A 19,672-nucleotide genomic window follows, 5' to 3' on the forward strand; every position below is an offset into this window, starting at 1 on the left:
AGGGTTTGGGGTTAGGGTTTGGGGTTAGGGTTTGGGGTTAGGGTTTGGGGTTAGGGTTTGGGGTTAGGGTTTGGGGTTAGGGTTTGGGGTTAGGGTTTGGGGTTAGGGTTTGGGGTTAGGGTTTGGGGTTAGGGTTTGGGGTTAGGGTTTGGGGTTAGGGTTTGGGGTTAGGGTTTGGGGTTAGGGTTTGGGGTTAGGGTTTGGGGTTAGGGTTTGGGGTTAGGGTTTGGGGTTAGAGTTAGGGTTTGGGGTTAGGGTTTGGGGTTAGGGTTTGGGGTTAGGGTTTGGGTTATGGTTGGGGTTATTGTTGGTGTTATGGTTGGGGTTATCGGTTAGGGTTATGGTTATGGTTGGGGATATGGTTGGAGTTATGGCTATGGTTGGGAATCTGGTTTTGGTTGGGGTTATGGTTATGGTTGGGAATCTGGTTATGGTTGGGGTTATGGTTTGGATTAGGGTTATGGTTTGGGTTAGGGTTATTGTTTGGGTTATGGTTTGGGTTCGGGTTATGGTTTGGGTTAGGGTTAGGGTTATGGTTTGGGTTAGGGTTATGGTTTGGGTTAGGGTTATGGTTTGGGTTTGGGTTAGGGTTATGGTTTGGGTTAGGGTTAGGGTTTGGGTTAGGGTTTGGGTTATGGTTTGGGTTATGGTTTGGGTTATGGTTTGGGTTATGGTTTGGGTTATGGTTTGGGTTATGGTTTGGGTTATGGTTTGGGTTATGGTTTGGGTTATGGTTTGGGTTATGGTTTGGGTTATGGTTTGGGTTATGGTTTGGGTTATGGTTTGGGTTATGGTTTGGGTTATGGTTTGGGTTATGGTTTGGGTTATTGTTAGGGGTTGGGGGTTATGGTTTGGGTTATGGTTTGGGTTATGGTTATGGTTGGGGTTATGGCTATGGATGGGATTATGGTTTGGGTTAGGGTTCTTGTTAGGGGTTAGGGGTTATGGTTTGGGTTATGGTTATGGTTGGGGTTATGGTTTAGGTTAGGGTTATTGTTAGGGGTTGGGGTTATGGTTTGGGTTAGGGTTATTGTAAGGGATTAGGGGTTATGGTTTGGGTTATGGTTAATATTGGGGTTATGGTTTGGGTTATGGTTAATATTGGGGTTATGGTTTGGGTTAGGGTTATTGTTAGGGGTTGGGGTTATGGTTTGGTTGAGGGTTATTGTTAGGGGTTAGGGGTTATGTTTTGGGTTATGGTTATGGTTTGGGTTATGGTTATGGTTTGGGTTATGGTTATGGTTGGGGTTATGGTTTAGGTTAGGGTTATTGTTAGGGGTTGGGGTTATGGTTTGGGTTAGGGTTATTGTTAGGGGTTAGGGGTTATGGTTTGGGTTAGGGTTATTGTTTGGGTTCGGGTTATGGTTTGGGTTATGGTTTGGGTTATGGTTTGGGTTATGGTTTGGGTTATGGTTTGGGTTAGGGATAGGGTTAGGGTTAGGGTTAGGGTTATGGTTTGGGTTAGGGTTATGGTTTGGGTTAGGGTTATGGTTTGGGTTAGGGTTATGGTTTGGGTTAGGGTTATGGTTTGGGTTAGGGTTTGGGTTATGGTTTGGGTTATGGTTTGGGTTATGGTTTGGGTTATGGTTTGGGTTATGGTTTGGGTTATGGTTTGGGTTATGGTTTGGGTTATGGTTTGGGTTATGGTTTGGGTTATGGTTTGGGTTATGGTTTGGGTTATGGTTTGGGTTATGGTTTGGGTTATGGTTTGGGTTATGGTTTGGGTTATGGTTTGGGTTATGGTTTGGGTTATGGTTTGGGTTATGGTTTGGGTTATGGTTTGGGTTATGGTTTGGGTTATGGTTTGGGTTATGGTTTGGGTTATGGTTTGGGTTATGGTTTGGGTTATGGTTTGGGTTATGGTTTGGGTTATGGTTTGGGTTATGGTTTGGGTTATGGTTTGGGTTATGGTTTGGGTTATGGTTTGGGTTATGGTTTGGGTTATGGTTTGGGTTATGGTTTGGGTTATGGTTTGGGTTATTGTTTGGGTTATGGTTTGGGTTATGGTTTGGGTTATGGTTTGGGTTATTGTTAGGGGTTGGGGGTTATGGTTTGGGTTATGGTTTGGGTTATGGTTTGGGTTATGGTTTGGGTTATGGTTTGGGTTATGGTTTGGGTTATGGTTTGGGTTATTGTTAGGGGTTGGGGGTTATGGTTTGGGTTATGGTTATGGTTGGGGTTATGGTTTAGGTTAGGGTTATCGTTAGGGGTTGGGGTTATGGTTTGGGTTAGGGTTATTGTAAGGGATTAGGGGTTATGGTTTGGGTTATGGTTATGATTGGGGTTATGGTTTGGGTTAGGGTTATTGTTAGGGGTTGGGGTTATGGTTTGGTTGAGGGTTATTGTTAGGGGTTAGGGGTTATGTTTTGGGTTAAGGTTATGGTTTGGGTTATGGTTATGGTTGGGGTTATGGTTTAGGTTAGGGTTATTGTTAGGGGTTGGGGTTATGGTTTGGGTTGGGGTTATTGTTAGGGGTTAGGGGTTATGGTTTGGGTTATGGTTATGGTTTGGGTTAGGGTTATTGTTAGGGGTTATGGTTTGGGTTAGGGATATTGTTAGGGGTTATGGTTTGGGTTATGGTTATGGTTGGGGTTATGGTTATGGTTTGGGTTAGGTTTTGGGTTAGGGTTATTGTTAGGGGTGGGGTTATGGTTTGGTTGAGGGTTATTGTTAGGGGTTATGTTTTGGGTTATGGTTATGGTTTGGGTTATGGTTATGGTTGGGGTTATGGTTTAGGTTAGGGTTATTGTTAGGGGTTGGGGTTATGGTTTGGGTTAGGGTTATTGTTAGGGGTTAGGGGTTATGGTTTGGGTTATGGTTATGGTTGGGGTTATGGTTATGGTTTGGGTTAGGTTTTGGGTTAGGGTTATTGTTAGCGGTTGGGGTTATGGTTTGGGTTAGGGTTATTGTTAGGGGTTAGGGGTTATGGTTTGGGTTATGGTTATTGTTAGGGGTTGGGATTATGGTTTGGGTTAGGGTTATTGTTAGGGGTTATGGTTTGGGTTAGGGATATTGTTAGGGGTTAGGGGTTATGGTTTGGGTTAGGGTTAGGGTTATTGTTAGGGGTTGGTGTTAGGGTTTGGGTTATGGTTGGGGTTATGGTTGGTGTTATTGTTGGGGTTATCAGTTAGGGTTATGGTTATGGTTGGGGATATGGTTGGAGTTATGGCTATGGTTGGGAATATGGTTTTGGTTGGGGTTATGGTTATGGTTGGGAATCTGGTTATTGTTTGGGTTAGGGTTAGGGTTTGGGTTAGGGTTATGGTTTGGGTTAGGGTTATGGTTTGGGTTAGGGTTATTGTTTGGGTTATGGTTTGGGTTCGGGTTATGGTTTGGGTTAGGGTTATGGTTTGGGTTAGGGTTATTGTTTGGGTTATGGTTTGGGTTCGGGTTATGGTTTGGGTTAGGGTTATGGTTTGGGTTAGGGTTTGGGTTATGGTATGGGTTATGGTTTGGGTTATGGTTTGGGTTATGGTTTGGGTTATGGTTTGGGTTATGGTTTGGGTTATGGTTTGGGTTATGGTTTGGGTTATGGTTTGGGTTATGGTTTGGGTTATGGTTTGGGTTATGGTTTGGGTTATGGTTTGGGTTATGGTTTGGGTTATGGTTAACGGTGCGCCTGAAAATTCCCATTGCGGGGAAGCCCACCCCCAAGGTGTCCTGGAAGAAGGGCGAGGAGGAAGACTTGAGCGACGGCGGCCGCGTTTGCGCCGAATCCTCGGCGGTCAACACCACGCTTCTGATCAGGGATTGCCAGAGGAGCGACGCCTCCAAGTACACCGTCGCCCTGAGGAATAGCGCCGGCAGCAAGGAGTCCACCGTCTTTATCAGGTAACGGGTCGGAGGAAACTCCTCCTCGCCGCCACGCCTGTGCGCTGGCCTTGCGCTCGCCTTGCGCTGGCCATTCGCTGACCATGGTCTGTCTTTCTTGCAGGGTGGTGGGTAAGCCCGGCATCCCCGTGGGACCGGTCAAGTTCAAGGACGTGACGGCCGACGGGGCCACGCTGAAGTGGGCCGCCCCCAAAGACGACGGGGGCTTGGAGATCACCAATTACATCCTGGAAAAGCGCGACTCGGTCACCAACATGTGGGTGACCGTCTCCTCGGCGGTGGACAAGAATGCCTTCAGGGTGACGGCTCTCCACGAGGGCACGGAATACGTCTTCCGCGTCTGCGCCGAGAACAAGTACGGCGTGGGCGAGGGACTCAAGTCGGAGCCCGTGGTGGCCAAACATCCCTTCGGTGAGTTCTTCTTTCCCTCGGCTCCCCTGAACTTGACTTTGAGGGCCGGCCCCTCGGCGTCAAAGAGGAAACGGTCAAGGTGAAAGTTTTAGACGTCTCCGCCGCCCCCGGCCCCATCCACTGCGCCGGCGTCTCCTCCGAGAAGGTCACCCTCCGCTGGGCGCCGTCCCCCGAGGACGGCGGCTCGCCCATCAAGCACTACAAGCTGGAGAAGCGGGAAACCGGCCGCCTCCTCTGGACCATTCTGGAGGAGGAGGTGCCGGACTGCCACTACGTGGCCACCAAACTCATCCAGGACAACGAGTACATCTTCCGAGTGTCGGCCGTCAACCAGCACGGCGCCGGCGAGGCGGCTCACTCCCGGCCCGTCAAGATGGTGGATAGGTTTGGTGAGTGGCGCTTGGGTTACCGCCCGCACGTATCTGGCCCCGGCGTGTCACTGAAAGCCGAGGCGCCCCTTTTCCCAGGTCCTCCCGGCCCGCCGTCCAAGCCCGAGATCCTAGAGGTCCACGGACACTCGGTGACGCTGACGTGGAGGAGGCCGGCCGACGACGGCGGCGGCGACATCCTCGGCTACGCCGTGGAGAAGAAGGAGAAGAAGGGCAGCAGGTGGCTCAGGGCCTCCAAGAAGTCGCTGACCGAGCTGAGCTACGCCGTGACCGGCCTGACCGAAGGCTTGCAGTACGAGTTCCGCGTCTCGGCCGAGAACAAAGGCGGCTACAGGGAGCCCGGCGAGCCCTCGCTACCGGTCACCACCGTCGTCGCCACCTGTGAGTCGTAACCGAGGCCCGCCCGGCTGGGCAAAATGCCCAATGGAAAAATGTCCGCGCCGTCGCTAATCTTCCACTCCTCCCGGCGGCAGATGTTCCCGGTCCGCCCGTCAACCCCAGGGTGACGGACACCGGCCAGACCACGGCCACTCTCAATTGGGGAAAACCACTGGACAACGGCGGGCTCCACGTCACCGGCTACGTGATCGAGCACCGCAAAGAAGGCGCGGAGGAATGGATCAAGGACACGGCGCCCTCGTCCCCCCTGAGAATCACCGAGTTCGTGGTGCCCGGACTGGAAAACGCCGGCAGATACCACTTCCGGATTAGGGCCGTCAACCCCAAGGGTACGGCCCCAGCGGCCCAAACGGCAGAACTGGTGGAGGTGGCGGAGCGCGCCGCCCAGCCGGACCTGGAATTGGACGCCGAGCTGAGGCGCACCCTGGTGGTCAGGGCCGGATGCCCCGTGCGCCTCTTTGTGCCCATCGGGGGACGTCCCGCGCCCACCGTGGCCTGGAGCAAGGAGGGCGCCACCGTGCCCCGCGCCGTCATCGACAGCACCGAGTCCTACACCATGCTGCTGATTCCCGAGAGCGTCCGGACGGACGCCGGCAGATACCAGCTGACCCTGGAGAACTCGGCGGGGAAGAAGAGCGGCGATATTCACGTCCGAGTGCTGGATTCGCCCGGGCCGCCGCTCAACCTCAAAGCGGCGGGCGTGGACAAGGAATCCATCGTCCTGGAGTGGGAGATGCCGCTGGTGGACGGCGGCACCAAGGTCACCAATTACATTATCGAGAAGAGGGAGTCCACACGCAAGGCCTTCGCCACCGTGGTGACCCACTGCCCCACCACCCGGGTCAGGATGGGCGATCTGGGCGAGGGCTGCGAGCACTACTTCCGCGTCTACGGCAAGAACGAGTACGGTGTGGGCGAAGGCGCCGAGACCCCCGATCCCATCCGCGCCTCGCAGGCGCCGGGCCCCCCGGCGAGCATCGTGCCCGTGGACATGACCAAGAACTCGGTCAGCCTGGCCTGGACCAAACCCAAGCACGACGGAGGCAGCCGGCTGACGGCCTACGTCCTGGAAGCCCAGAAGAGGGGCACCGATCAGTAGGCCCACGTCAGCAGCCTGAGAGGCATGGACTTTACCGTCAAGAACCTCAACGAGAAGGAGGAATACACCTTCCGCGTGATGGCCGTCAACTACTCGGGCAGGAGCGCCCCCCGCCAGAGCAAGCCCATGCTCGTCCGGGATTCCTCCTCCCCGCCCGACCTGGACCTGCGCGCCCTCTGCCAGGCCACCGTGGTGGCTCGGGCCGGAGAGGACATCAGGGTGGAGATTCCCGTGGCCGGACGCCCCAGGCCGGCCGTCAGCTGGCAGAAGGACGGCGGCGCCCTGAAGCTGACCCAGAGGACCAACGTGGAGCGCACCCCGGCCACCGTGGTCCTCAGCGTCAAGGAATGCACCAGGGCCGACAGCGGCACCTACGCCGTGACGGCCAAGAACCTGGCGGGTACCGTCAGCGACAACGTGTGGATCAGAGTGCACGACGTCCCGGGCCCCCCCAAGGGACCCGTGCTCATCACGGAAATCTCCCGCACCTACTGCGTCTTCGCCTGGGACGCGCCGGAAAACGACGGCGGCGTCCCCATCAACAACTACGTGCTGGAGATCCGAGACACCGCCACGCAGACTTGGAGCGAGCTGACCTCCGCCGCCATCCGCACCACCTTCAAGGCCACCCGCCTGACCACGGGCTCGGAGTACCAGTTCCGGGTCAGGGCCAAAAACCGCTACGGCGTGGGCCCGGCCATAACCTCCGAGTCGGTGGTGGCCGCCTACCCCTTCAAAGTTCCGGGACCGCCCGGCACGCCCCGAGTGGTGGCCTTCACCAAGGACTCCATAACCGTCGGCTGGAACGAGCCCGTGTCCGACGGCGGGGACCAAGTGGCCGGCTACCACGTGGAGAGGAAGGAGCGGAGCAGCATCACGTGGCAGAGAATCAGCCTGGGTCTGGTCAAAGGGAACCTCCTCAAGTCCAGCGGCCTGGAGGACGGCGCCGCCTACGAGTTCCGCGTCATGGCGGAGAACAAGGCCGGCATCGGCAAGGCCAGCAAGGCCTCGGAGCCCATCGTGGCCCTGGACCCGGTGGACCCCCCGGGCGCGCCCGTGCCCACCTCGGTCACCGACAACGCCGTCACCGTGGCCTGGACCAAGCCCGAGTACGACGGCGGATTCAAGATCACCGGCTACACGGTGGAGAGGCGAGAACTGCCCGCCGGTCGCTGGACGAAGGCCAACTTCACCAACGTCACGGAGAGCGCCTTCACCGTCAGCGGACTGACCCGCGACGCCCTCTACCAGTTCCGCGTGACGGCGAGGAACTCTGCCGGAGCCGTGAGCACCCCGTCGGAGCCCTCGGAGCCCGTGGCCTGCAAGGACGACGTGGTGGAGCCGCGCATCATGGTGGACGCCGTCTTCAAGGACGTGCTCCTGGTCAAGGCCGGGGAGTCCTTCAAGCTGGACGCCGACGTAGCCGGGCGACCCGCCCCCCGCCTGACTTGGACCAAGAACCAAAAGGAAGTGGAGAACACCTTCAAGCTGGACGTCAAGCACGGCGAGCTGACCTCCACGCTGACCAACAAGGACTCTGTCCGGGCCGACGGAGGAGGATTCCTCTTGACGGCCGCCAACGCCGGCGGCTTCTGCAAGCACGTCTTCAGGGTCAAAGTACTGGACAGGCCCGGCCCGCCGCTGGGACCCCTGGCCGTCGGCCGGGTCACGGCCGACGACTGCCTGCTGACGTGGGCCCCGCCCGCCGACGACGGCGGTTCCCAGATCGAAGGCTACGCGGTGGAGAAGCGGGAATCCGGCAGACTGCTGTGGAGCGAGGCGGCCTCCCACCTGCGGGACACCCAGCTCAAAGTGGGCAAGCTCCTCAAGGGAAACGAGTACATCTTCAGAGTGAGGGCGCTCAACAAATACGGCAGCGGCGAGCCCCTGGACTCGGAGCCCGTTCTGGCCGACGACCCGTACCGGGTCCCCGACGCGCCCCGGAACCCGCTGGTGGCCGCCACCGCCGAGGATTCCATGCTGGTGAGCTGGCAGGCGCCCGAGAGCGACGGCGGGGCGCCCGTCGACAACTATCACGTGGAGAGGAAAGACCGGCAGGGCCTGCGCTGGGTCAAGTGCAACAAGAGGAAGGTGAAAGACCTGCAGTTCAAGGCCACGGGCCTGGTGGCCGGACACGAATACGAATTCCGGATCAGTGCGGAGAACGCCGCCGGCGTGGGCCCGTCCAGCCCCTCCAGCCCTCTGTACAAGGCCAGCGACGCCCTGTACAAACCGGGGCCCCCCTGCAACCCCAGAGTTCTGGACACCACCAGCTCGTCCATCACCGTGGCCTGGAACAAGCCCGCCTACGACGGCGGCTCCGACATCACCGGTTACGTGGTGGAGCGCTGCGTCCCCGCCGCCGGCAAAGAGGAGGAGGAGGAGGCGGAGGATTGGCGAATCGCCACGCCCAAGGAGGGACTACTGCCCACCTCCTTCACCCTGATCAAGCTGACGGAGGACGCCGAGTACAAGATCAACATCTCGGCCGTCAACGGCGAGGGGATGGGCCAGGCGGCCGGCGTGCCCGGCCGGCCCAGGGCCGAGGACCGACTCCTCCCGCCGGAGCTTGACTTGGACGCCGAGCTCCCGTCAGATCGGCGTCCCCGTCATCGTGAAGGAGCTGGTGACGGCGCCGGTCGTCAAGACGCCCTTCCACACCTTCAGCGTGTTGGCGGGCCAAGACCTGACCCTCTGGTGCTCTCCTGGCACCGTGGCGGCCAACCGCTCAAGAGGACCACCCGCGTCAACTTTGCCGCCTCGGAAACCCTGCTGACCCTCGCCATCAAGGAGGCCCGCGGGGAGGATTTCGGAGAGTACCGGGTGGCCCTGGTCAACACGGCGGGCCGGGCCACCGCGCAGGTCGCCGTGGTGGTGCTGGACAAGCCCGGTCGGCCGCTGGGTCCCATCCGGGTGGAGGAGGTCACCTCGTACAGCGTGACCATCTCCTGGGGACCGCCGGAGTACGACGGCGGTTGCACCATCAACAACTACATCGCGGAGAAGAGAGACACCTCCACCACCAATTGGACCCTGGTGTCCGCCAACCTGGCCAGGTGCAAAGTGAAAGCCTGTCGCCTGAAAGCCGCCGCCGAATACCAGTTCCGGATCACGGCGGAAAACCGCTACGGCAAAGGTCCGGCCCTCCAGTCCGAGTGCCTCGTGGCCCAGTACCCGTACAAAGTCCCGGGCCCCCCGGGAACTCCCAGCGTGGCCTCCTCCACCAAAGACAGCATGGTGGTGACCTGGAACGAACCGGTCAGCGACGGAGGCAGCGCCGTTTTGGGCTACCATCTGGAGCGCAAGGAGAGAACCAGCATCCTCTGGGTCAAACTCAACAAATTGCTTATCAAGGAGCAAAGCTCGAAGATCTCCGGCCTGGAGGCGGGAATGGAATACGAGTTCAGAGTCTACGCCGAGAACATAGTGGGCGTGGGCAAAGTCAGCAAAGTCTCCGAGGGCCAGGTGGCCAGAGACCCCTGCGACCCCCCGGGCGCGCCCGAGTCCACCGAGATCACCGGCCATTCGGTCCGCATCGCCTGGACCAAGCCCGAGTACGACGGCGGCGCCAAGATCACCGGCTACACGGTGGAAAAGAAGGAGCTTCCCGAAGGACGCTGGTCCAAAGCCAACTTCACCAACGTCACGGAGACGGAGTACGCCGCCACGGGACTGCTTCCGGACGGCCGCTACGAGTTCTGAGTCATCGCCAGAAACGCCGCCGGGGTCTCCAGTCTCCCCTCCTACAGCAGCGGCCCCATCACCGCCAGAGATGACATCCGGCCCCCCCGCGTCAGCATGGACCCCCAGTACACTCAGACCCTGGTGGTGAAGGCGGGGGAGAGCTTCAAGATCGACGCCGACGTTCACGGAAAGCCCCCCCCCCTTCATCGCCTGGCTGAAGGACCGGCAGGAAGTGGCCGACACCCCGCGCCGAGAGATCAGGAACACGGCCACCCGCGCCTGCCTGGCCGTCAAAGAAGCCCGACTCCACGACGGAGGCCTCTATACTCTCTTGCTGAAAAACCCGGGGGGTGAAAAGGCCACCCCGGTCAAGGTGGTGGTCCTGGACAGACCGGGACAGGCGCAGGGCCCCCTGGCCGTGACGGACATCCTCAAGGACCGTTGCCGCCTCACGTGGCGGGAGCCGCTCCAGGACGGCGGCAGCAAGATTAGCCACTACGTGGTGGAGAGGAGAGAGAGCAGCCGGCTGGTCTGGACGGTGGTGGAGTCCGACGTGGCCGACACCTGGTTGGACGTTGCCAAGCTCCTGGAGGGCAACGAGTACGTCTTCCGAGTGCACGCCGTCAACGAGATCGGCGCCGGCGCGCCGCTCCTGTCCGAGCCGGCCACCATCAGAGACCCCAACACGGTCCCCGGATCGCCCAGAGCTTTGGAGGTCTCGGAGGTGAAGAAGGATTCCGTGCTCCTGACCTGGGAGGCCCCTACTGACCACGGAGGCACTCCCATCACCACCTACGTCATCGAAAAGCACGACAAAGAGGGCGTGCGTTGGACCAGATGCAACAGGGGCCCCGTCCCGCATTTGTCTTTCAAGATCACGGGACTCCTGGAAAGTCACAGTTACGAGTTCAGGGTGGCCGCCGAGAATGCCGTCGGCGTGGGCCGGCCCAGTTCCGCCACCGTCTACCACCGAGCCCTGGACCCCGTCTTCAGGCCCGCCGCAGAATCCCAGAGTGACCGACACCACCAAATCTTCCGTCTTCCTGTCGTGGGGCAAGCCCCTCTGCGACGGCGGCTCGGAGATCCAGGGATACGTGGTGGAACGCCGCGCCGCCACCGGCGGGGCGCAGACGGAAGCCACCGAGGCGTCGGCCCCCGAGGAGGACTGGGTCATGTGCACGCCGGCCACCGGTGTCAAGAAGACGAATTTTGAGGTGGCCCAGCTGACGGAGAATCAGGCTTACCACTTCAGAGTGTGCGCCAGCAACAAGGTCGGACTCGGCGAGGCCGCCCAGGTGACCGGGGTGGTGGTGGCCCAAGAGAGGGAGGAGCAACCCGACCTGGACATCGATCCGGAACTGCGGAAGACCGTGAGCGTCCGGGCCAGACTCACGCTCCGACTTTTCATCCCCGTCCGGGGAAGACCGGCCCCCGCCGTCCGGTGGGACAAGGACGAGGCGCCGCTGAAGGACGGGGCTCAAGTGGAAGTGACCGGCAGCTACACGGCGTTGACCTTCGACCACGCGAGCAGGACGGACAGCGGCAAATACACGGTCACGGCGGTCAACGCCAGCGGAAGCAAGTCGGCCGGCGTGGCGGTGCGGGTACTGGATACGCCCGGCGCACCCGTCAACTTGAGCGTGAAGGAAATCACCAGCCAGTCGGTGACGCTGGCCTGGGACGCGCCTCTCTTGGACGGCGGCTCCAAGGTCAAGAACTACATTGTGGAAAAGAGGGAGAGCACGCGCAAAACCTACGCCGCCGTGGACACCAATTGCCACGCGCTCTGCTGCAAGATCGAGCCGCTGCAGGAGGGCTGCTGTTACTACTTCCGCGTCCTGGCGGAGAACGCCCACGGCGTGGGCCCGCCCGCCGCCACCCTGGACCCGCTCAAGGTCTCGGAGGTGCCTCAGGCCCCCAGGAGCCTGAGCGTGACGGACCAGACCGACACTAGCGTGTCTCTGGCCTGGGAACGTCCCGAATACGATGGCGGCAGCCGGGTGGCCCAGTACCTGTTGGAGGTTCAGCTCAAGGGTCAGGAGCAGTGGTCCGGCGTCAACACCTACAAGGGCACGGCCGCCACCGTTTCCAATTTCAACCCGGGAGAGGAGTACCTCTTCCGAGTCACGGCCATCAACGACAAGGGCAAGAGCCAGCCCCGGGTCCTGTCCGGCCACATCGCCGCCAAGAACTTGGTGTTCCAGCCCGACTTGCGACCGGCTTTCAGCAGCTACAGCGTCCACGTGGGCAAAGACCTCCGGGTCCGAGTACCCGTCTTCGGGCGGCCCAAGCCCACCGTGGCGTGGACCAAGAATGGCGCGCCCCTCAAGTTCACCACCAGAGTCAACATTCACAACGAGCAGAGCCACACCAGTCTGAGCATCAAGGAGGCGGCGGCCGACGACGGAGGCATGTACGGCATCCGGGCCACCAATCCGGCCGGCGAGAAGGAGGCCACGCTGGAAATCGTGGTACTGGACAAACCCGGCCCGCCCACCGGCCCCGTCAAGTTCGACGAGATCACCACGCAGAGCGTGACGCTGTCCTGGGCTCCGCCCCAGCGCGACGGCGGTTGCCAGATTTCCAACTACATCGTGCAGAAGAGAGAGACCGTCGGCACCACTTGGGAAAACGTCAACGCCAACTACGCCAGGACCACCATCAAGGTGCCCAGGCTGAAGGCCGGAGCCGAGTACCAGTTCAGGATCGTGGCGCAGAACCGCCACGGCAAGAGTCACGGCTTGGACTCGCCCGCCGTGGTGGCTCGGTACCCCTACAGGGAACCCGGGCCGCCGGGCACGCCCTTCGTCACTTCGCTCTCCAGAGACCACCAGGTGGTGGAGTGGCACGAGCCCATCTCGGACGGGGGCACTCCCGTCCTGGGCTACCACCTGGAGAGGAAGGATCAACAAGACGCTCATCCGCCAGACGGACTACAAGAGCCACCCTCTGGAGGAAGGCGTGGAGTACGAAAACCGGGTCTACGCCGAAAACATTGTCGGCGTGGGACGCTGCAGCAAGCTCTCGGAGGGCCGCGTGGCCAGGGACCCCTGCGACCCCCCCGGCATCCCCCGGGCCGTCCACGTGACCAAAGACGCCATCGTCATCCGCTGGACCAAGCCCGAGTACGACGGCGGCAGCAACGTCACCGGCTACCTGGTGGAAAGGTGCGACCTGCCCGAGGGCCGTTGGGTGAGGGCCAACTTCACCAACGTGATGGAGATCCAATTCACCGCCACGGGCCTCAGCGAGAACTCCCAGTACGACTTCAGGGTGGCGGCCAAGAACGCCGCCGGCACCGTCAGCAAGCCGTCGTACAACAGCGGGCCGATCACGGCCGGCGACGGCACCGAGGCGCCCACATTCTCCGTGGACCCCGCCTTCGCCAAGGCCGTGGTCCTGAACGCCGGCGAGACCTTCAAGCTGGACGCCGACGTGGGTGGCAAGCCCCCGCCGGCCATGCGCTGGTTCAGGGGCGAAGTGCCGCTGGAAAATACCCTCAGGCTGGACATCAAGAACATGGAGAGTCGCGCCCTGATCCTGGTCAAAGACGCGGCCAGGGAGGACAGCGGCACCTACACGCTCCAGTTGACCAACCAGGCCGGCAGCCAAAGCGCGCACTTCCAAGTCTCCGTCTTGGACCGGCCCGGTCCTTGCCGGGGACCCCTTCACGTGGCCGGCGTGGCCGAGGATCGCTGCTCGCTGGCTTGGCGTCCGCCTTCCTCCGACGGGAGTTGTCCCGTCACCCATTACGTCATCGAGAGGAGAGAGACCAGCCGTCTGGCCTGGACGGTGGTTTCTCCCGCCTGCACGGCCACCTGCTACAAGGTCACCAACCTGCTGGAGGGCAACGAATACATTTTCCGCGTGACGGCAGTCAACCGGCACGGCGCCGGCGGCCCCCTGGAGTCCGAGCCCGTGCTCTGGAAGACTCCCTTCGTACTCCCCGGTCCGCCTCACGTGGAGGACGTGGCCGACATCACTCGCGACGGCATGACCGTCAGGTGGAGCCCCCAGGAATCCGACGACGGCAGCCAGATCTCAAACTACGTGGTGGAGAAGAAGGACAGGGCGTCAAGTGGACCAGGTGCAACCGCCAGAAGGTCACGGACCTCTCCTTCAGAGCCACCGGCCTGAGCGCCGGCCACGACTACGAGTTCCGGGTGAGCGCCGAGAACGCAGTGGGCTCGGGAGAGCCGTCCCTGCCGACCTCCTACTACAAGGCGGCCGATCCCAAGTAGAGGCCGGGCTCCCCCGCCTACGTGAGTGTGGTGGACTCCACGGCCAGCTCCATCACCGTCTCCTAGGGCAAGCCGCCGTCGGACGGGGGCAGCCCCGTCCAGGGCTACCTGGTGGAGGTCTGCAAGGCCGAGACGGAGCAATGGACCATGGTCACCCCCCCCGACCGGCCTGCGTCTCAACAAATACCAGATCCCCCGGCTGAAAGAGGGCCAGGAATATCGAATTCAAGTGTGCGCCCTCAACAAGGTCGGCGTGGGCGAGCCGGCCGTCCTCCCGGGAACCGCCAGAGCGGAAGAGAGGCTGGAGGCGCCTCAGATCCACCTGGACTCCGAGCTGCGCAAGGGAATATCCGTGAAGGCCGGCGGCTCGTTCAGGATACACGTTCCCTTCAGGGGCAGGCCCGCCCCCGAGGTGAAGTGGTCCAAGGACCAGGGCACCCCCACCGAAAAGGCGGTGGTGGAAAAGGGCCCCACCTTCACCCAGCTCTCCGTGGACTCCTGCGACCGGTGCGATTCGGGGAAGTACACGCTCACCCTCAGCAACGGCAGCGGCTCGGCCACCGAAGCGGTGGCCGTCAAAGTCCTGGACACGCCGGGGGCCCCGCTCAACCTGGCGGTGAAAGACGTGAGGAAGGACTCGGTCACCCTCGTCTGGGAGGCGCCGCCCAACGACGGGGGTTCCAAAGTCAAGAGCTACGTGGTGGACAAGCGGGAATCCACCCGCAAGGCCTACGCCAACGTCTCGGCCAAGTGCGCAAAGACCACCTTCAAGGTAGAGAACCTGACGGAAGGCGCCTCCTACTACTTCAGGGTCATGGCCGAGAACGAGTACGGCGTGGGCCAGGCGGCGGAGACCAAGACGATTGAGCACCGATTGAGCAACCTGCTGGCGGGCAACGAGTACCTGCTGCGAGTCAGAGCCGTCAACAAGTACGGCACGGGCGACTACCTGGCGGGCGAGCCCTTCGTGGCCCGCAGCCCGTACAAGCCCCCGGGCCCCCCCTGGCACGCCGGAGGCCGGCCAGATCACCAAGGATTCCATGCTGCTTTCGTGGGCCGTCCCGGAACAGACCGGCGGGGCCGACATCCTGGGCTACCACCTGGAGAAACGCGACCGAGACGGCGTGCGCTGGACCAAGTGCAACAGACAAAAACTGACCCAAACGCTCTTCACGGCCACGGGACTGAGCGCCCGTCACTTTTACGAGTTCCGGGTGGCGGCCGAGAACCGGGCCGGGGTGGGAGAGCCCAGCGAGCCGTCGCTCTTCTACAGAGCCTGCGACGCCACCCAGCCCCCCGGACCCCCTCGCCACCCCAAAGTGACGGACTACTCCAAGTCGTCCGTCTCGCTCTCCTGGTCCAAACCCGACTCTGACGGCGGGGCCTACGTCAAGGGCTACGTGGTGGAGATGCGCCAGTACGTGCCCCCGCCGGAGTCGCCGGAGGAGGAGGTGGAAGTGGCCCCGGCGGTGGACGCGCCGGCCCAAAAGGAGTGGCGCGTGTGCACGCCGCCCTGCGGCATCCAGGCCACCCGGCTGACCGTGGCCGACGTCACGGAGGGAGAAGAATACCAGTTCCGCGTGTGCGCCCTCAACTCCGAGGGCGTGGGCGAGGCCGCCCACGTCCACGGCACGGTGGTGGCCGTGGACAGGCTGGAGGCGCCGGAGATGGAGCTGGACGCCGACCTGCGGAAGGTGGTGTCGGTGCGCGCCGGAGGCACCCTGCGCCTGTTCGTGGCCATCAGGGACAGGCCCCAGCCCGCCGTCAAGTGGCAGAAAGTGGACGGCGCTCTCGCCCAGCGCGCCCTGATCGACTCCACCGGCTCCTACACCATGCTGGTGGTGGACAACGTCAACCGCTGGGACAGCGGCAAGTACTCGCTGTCCCTGGAGAACGCTGGCGGCTCCAAGTCCGCCGTGGTGGCCGTGAGAGTCTTGGACACGCCCGGCGCACCCCAGAACCTGGCCGTGAAGGAGTCGACCAAGGATTCCCTGACCTGGGACGCCCCGGCGGCCGACGGCGGCTCCAAAATCACCAACTACGTGGTGGAGAAGCGGGAGTCGGTCCGCAAGGCCTACACCACCGTGGCCAGCAACTGCACGGCCAACGGCTTCAAGATCCAAGAGCTGCCCGAGGGGGGCGTCTTCTACTTCCGCGTCTGCGCCGTCAACCAGTACGGCCAGGGTCCCTCGGCCGAGACCGAGGAGGTCAAGGTGTCCCAGGTGCCCCTCCCGCCCGCCAACGTCGCCCTCAGCGACGTGACCAAGAGCAGCGTGTCGCTCTCGTGGGACAAGTGCGCCCACGACGGCGGCAGTAAAGTCATCTGCTACTACGTGGAATTCAAGCCCAAGGGCGGCGACAAGTGGGGCACGGCCTGCACGGTCAAGGCCACGGAGGCCACCGTTCCCAACCTCACCGCCGAGCAGAGCTACCTCTTCAGGGTGCTGGCCATCAACGAGAAGGGAAAGAGTCAACCCGGGGAGCTGGGCTTGCCCGTCCTGGTCAGGGAAGCGGCCATCCCGCCCTCCGTCTCTCCGCCCTTCACCGCTTACAGCGTGAAGGCCGGAGACGACTTGACCGTGGAGGTTCCCTTCGGCGGCAGACCCAAGCCCGCCGTCTCGTGGAAGAGGGACGGCCTCCCCGTCAAGCAGACCACCTCGCTGACGGTGGTGAACGGGGCCTCCTCCTCCAAGATCGTCCTGACCAAGGCCGGCCGGGAGCACGTGGGCGAGTACCAGATCACCGTGGCCAACGGCGCGGGAACGGCCACCTCCCACCTGCAGCTGGTCGTCCTGGACAAGCCCAGCCCGCCCACCGGCGTCAGGGTGGACGCCGTGACCTCCGACAGCATCTCGCTCTCCTGGTCTCCGCCGGAATACGACGGCGGCTGCTGCGTGAGCAACTACGTGGTGCAGAAGCGAGATACCAACACGCAAGACTGGCAGATGGCGGCGGGCGACGTGGCCCGGACGGCCTACAAGGCCGTGCGCCTGGTGCACGGCGCGGAGTACCAGTTCCGCATCTACGCGGTCAACCGCTACGGCAAGAGCGCGCACGTGGACTCCCCCGCCATTACCGCTCGCTACCACTTCAAGCAACCCGGACCGCCTTCCACGCCCGCCGTGAAGCTGGCCACCAAGTCTCACATGCTGGTCACCTGGAACGAACCCGTCTACGACGGCGGCAGTCCCGTCCTGGGCTACCACCTGGAGCGCAAGGAGCGCGCCAGCATCCTCTGGACCAAGATGAACAGGGGAATGATCCGGGACTCGGAATACAAGGTGGGCGGGGTGGAGGAGGGCGCCGTCTACGAGTACCGCGTCTACGCCCAAAACATTGCCGGCATCGGCAAGGTCAGCAAGGCCTCGGAGCCCGTGGCGGCGCGGGACCCCTGCGATCCCCCCGGCGCCCCCGTGGTCACCTCCGTGGGCAAAAGCTCCGTCTCCCTGTCTTGGGACAAGCCCCAGTACGACGGCGGCGCCAAGGTGTCCGGTTACGTGGTGGAGAGCAGGGAGCTCCCGGAGGGCCGCTGGACCAGGTGCAACTTCACCAACGTGCCCGAGACGCACTATCGGGTGACGGGCCTGACGGAGAACGCCCAGTACCACTTCCGCGTGGTGGCCAAGTACGCGGCCGGCCTGCTGAGCCCGCCCTCCGACCACACGGGACCCGTGGCCGTCAAGGACGACGTGGAGCTGCCCCGCATCGTGATGGACGTCAAGTACCGGGAGACCGTGTCGGTCAAGGCCGGCGAGACCCTGAAGATTCGGGCCGACGTGGCCGGTCGCCCCGCCCCCGTGCTGGCCTGGTGCAAGGACGGCGGCGAACTGCTTCCCCGAGCCAGAATCCAGATCCTTTCCACCGACACGGCCACCTCGGTGACGGTGAAGGACTGCGTCCGGGGAGATTCGGGCCGCTACGTCCTCACGCTGCAGAACATCGCCGGCAAGGTCAGCACGCCCATCCATTGCGTGGTCCTGGACAAACCGGGGCCCCCCGCCGGGCCGCTGCAGGTGACGGATCTGACGGCCCAGGGATGCACGCTGTCCTGGGGTCCGCCCCAAGAAGCCGGCGGCGCCGACATCACGCGCTACGTGCTGGAGAAGCACGAGACCAGCCGCCTGGCCTGGACTGGACGTTAATGAAGGACGACGTGACCAAAACCTATCACGCCGTGACGGGACTGCTCAAGGGCAACGAGTACGTCTTCAGGGTCTCGGCCGTCAACAAACACGGGATCGGCGAGACCTTGGAGAGCCACGCCGTCAAGGTGGCCGATCCGTACTCCCCGGCCGGCGCGCCGCTCGACGTCACCGACGTCGCCGGAGATTCCATGAGGCTGGTGTGGCGCCCGACCGGCCAGCGACGGCGGCAGCCCCGTCGCCGGCTACGTGGTGGAGCGCCGGGAGAAGACGGCCATGCGCTGGATCCGCGTCAACCGGGATCTCATCGCCGTCTGCCACGCCTCGGTCACCAAGCTGCGCCGGGGTTGCGAGTACGACTTCAGGGTCTACGCCGAGAACGCCGCCGGTCTGAGCCCGCCCAGCGAACTGTCCGCCTCCTTCCGAGCCCTGGCCCCCTTGACGGGTCCCGCCGCACCCTCCAAGCCCAAGATTGTTCACTCTACCCGGGACAGCGTGTCCATCGTTTGGAAAGCGCCCGCCGACAGTGGCGGCGCCCCCGTCCTGGGATACGCCGTGGAATACAGGGACTACGTAGGCAAGCTGGCCAAAGAGGGGGAAGGATATGAAGAGGAGGAAGAGGAGGAGGAAGAGGAGGAGGAAGAGCCGCAGAGATGGCTGGAAGCCATGGCGCTCACCAAGAGCTTGGAGATGACAGTCACCGGCCTAAAAAACGCCGCCCAATATGAATTCTGCGTCAAAGCCATCAACAAAATGGGAAGCAGCGTGCGCAGCCGGCGCTCGGACGCCGCCGCCGCCACCGAGAGGACGGCGCCGCCCACGTTCGACGTCGACGTGGAGACGCGCAAGGTCCTGGTGGTGAAGCGCGGCCTGGCCTTCACCCTCAAGGTTCCCTTCAAGGGTCAACCCGTTCCCTCGGCCGTATGGTCCAAGGAGGGCACCGAACTGAAGGCCAGGGGAACCGCGGAGGCCAGCGACTCCGACGCTTCGCTGACCATCGAAAACTCGGGCAGGAACGACTCCGGAGAGTACCGCCTGACCATCGCCTCCGACTTGGGAGAGGCCACGTTACCGCTGAGCGTCAAGGTGCTGGACTCCCCGGGCCCCCCGCTCAACGTCAAGGTTTCGGCGGTCACTCGGGACTCGGCCGCTCTCACGTGGGAAGCCCCCGACAACGACGGCGGCGACGCCGTCAAGGCCTACCACGTGGAGAAGCGCGAGGCCAGCAAGAAGGCCTGGGTTTCCGTGACCACCAACTGCCACGCCCCGGCCTGCAAAGTAGAGGACCTGCTGGAAGGGGCCGTCTATTACTTCAGAGTAATGGGGGAGAATGAGTATGGAGTGGGCGTACCTCAGGAAGTGAAGGCCGGCACCAAGATCACAGGTAAGCTCCCGTCCGAGGCCCCAATCCGGCCAAATCCGGCCAAATCCGGCCAAATCCGGCCAAATCCGGCCAAATCCGGCCAAATCCGGCCA

General features: G+C 62.1%; 1 pseudogene; it reads left to right on the forward strand.

Moving 5' to 3' along the window:
- The first annotated feature begins 3,607 nt into the window (after nucleotides 1–3,607).
- The window catches only part of LOC144192937 (titin-like), a 43,975-nt pseudogene continuing 27,910 nt past the window's right edge, over nucleotides 3,608–19,672 (forward strand).

The sequence above is a fragment of the Stigmatopora nigra genome, unplaced genomic scaffold, assembly GCF_051989575.1.
Source record: "Stigmatopora nigra isolate UIUO_SnigA unplaced genomic scaffold, RoL_Snig_1.1 HiC_scaffold_30, whole genome shotgun sequence".
Taxonomy (NCBI): Eukaryota; Metazoa; Chordata; class Actinopteri; order Syngnathiformes; family Syngnathidae; genus Stigmatopora; species Stigmatopora nigra.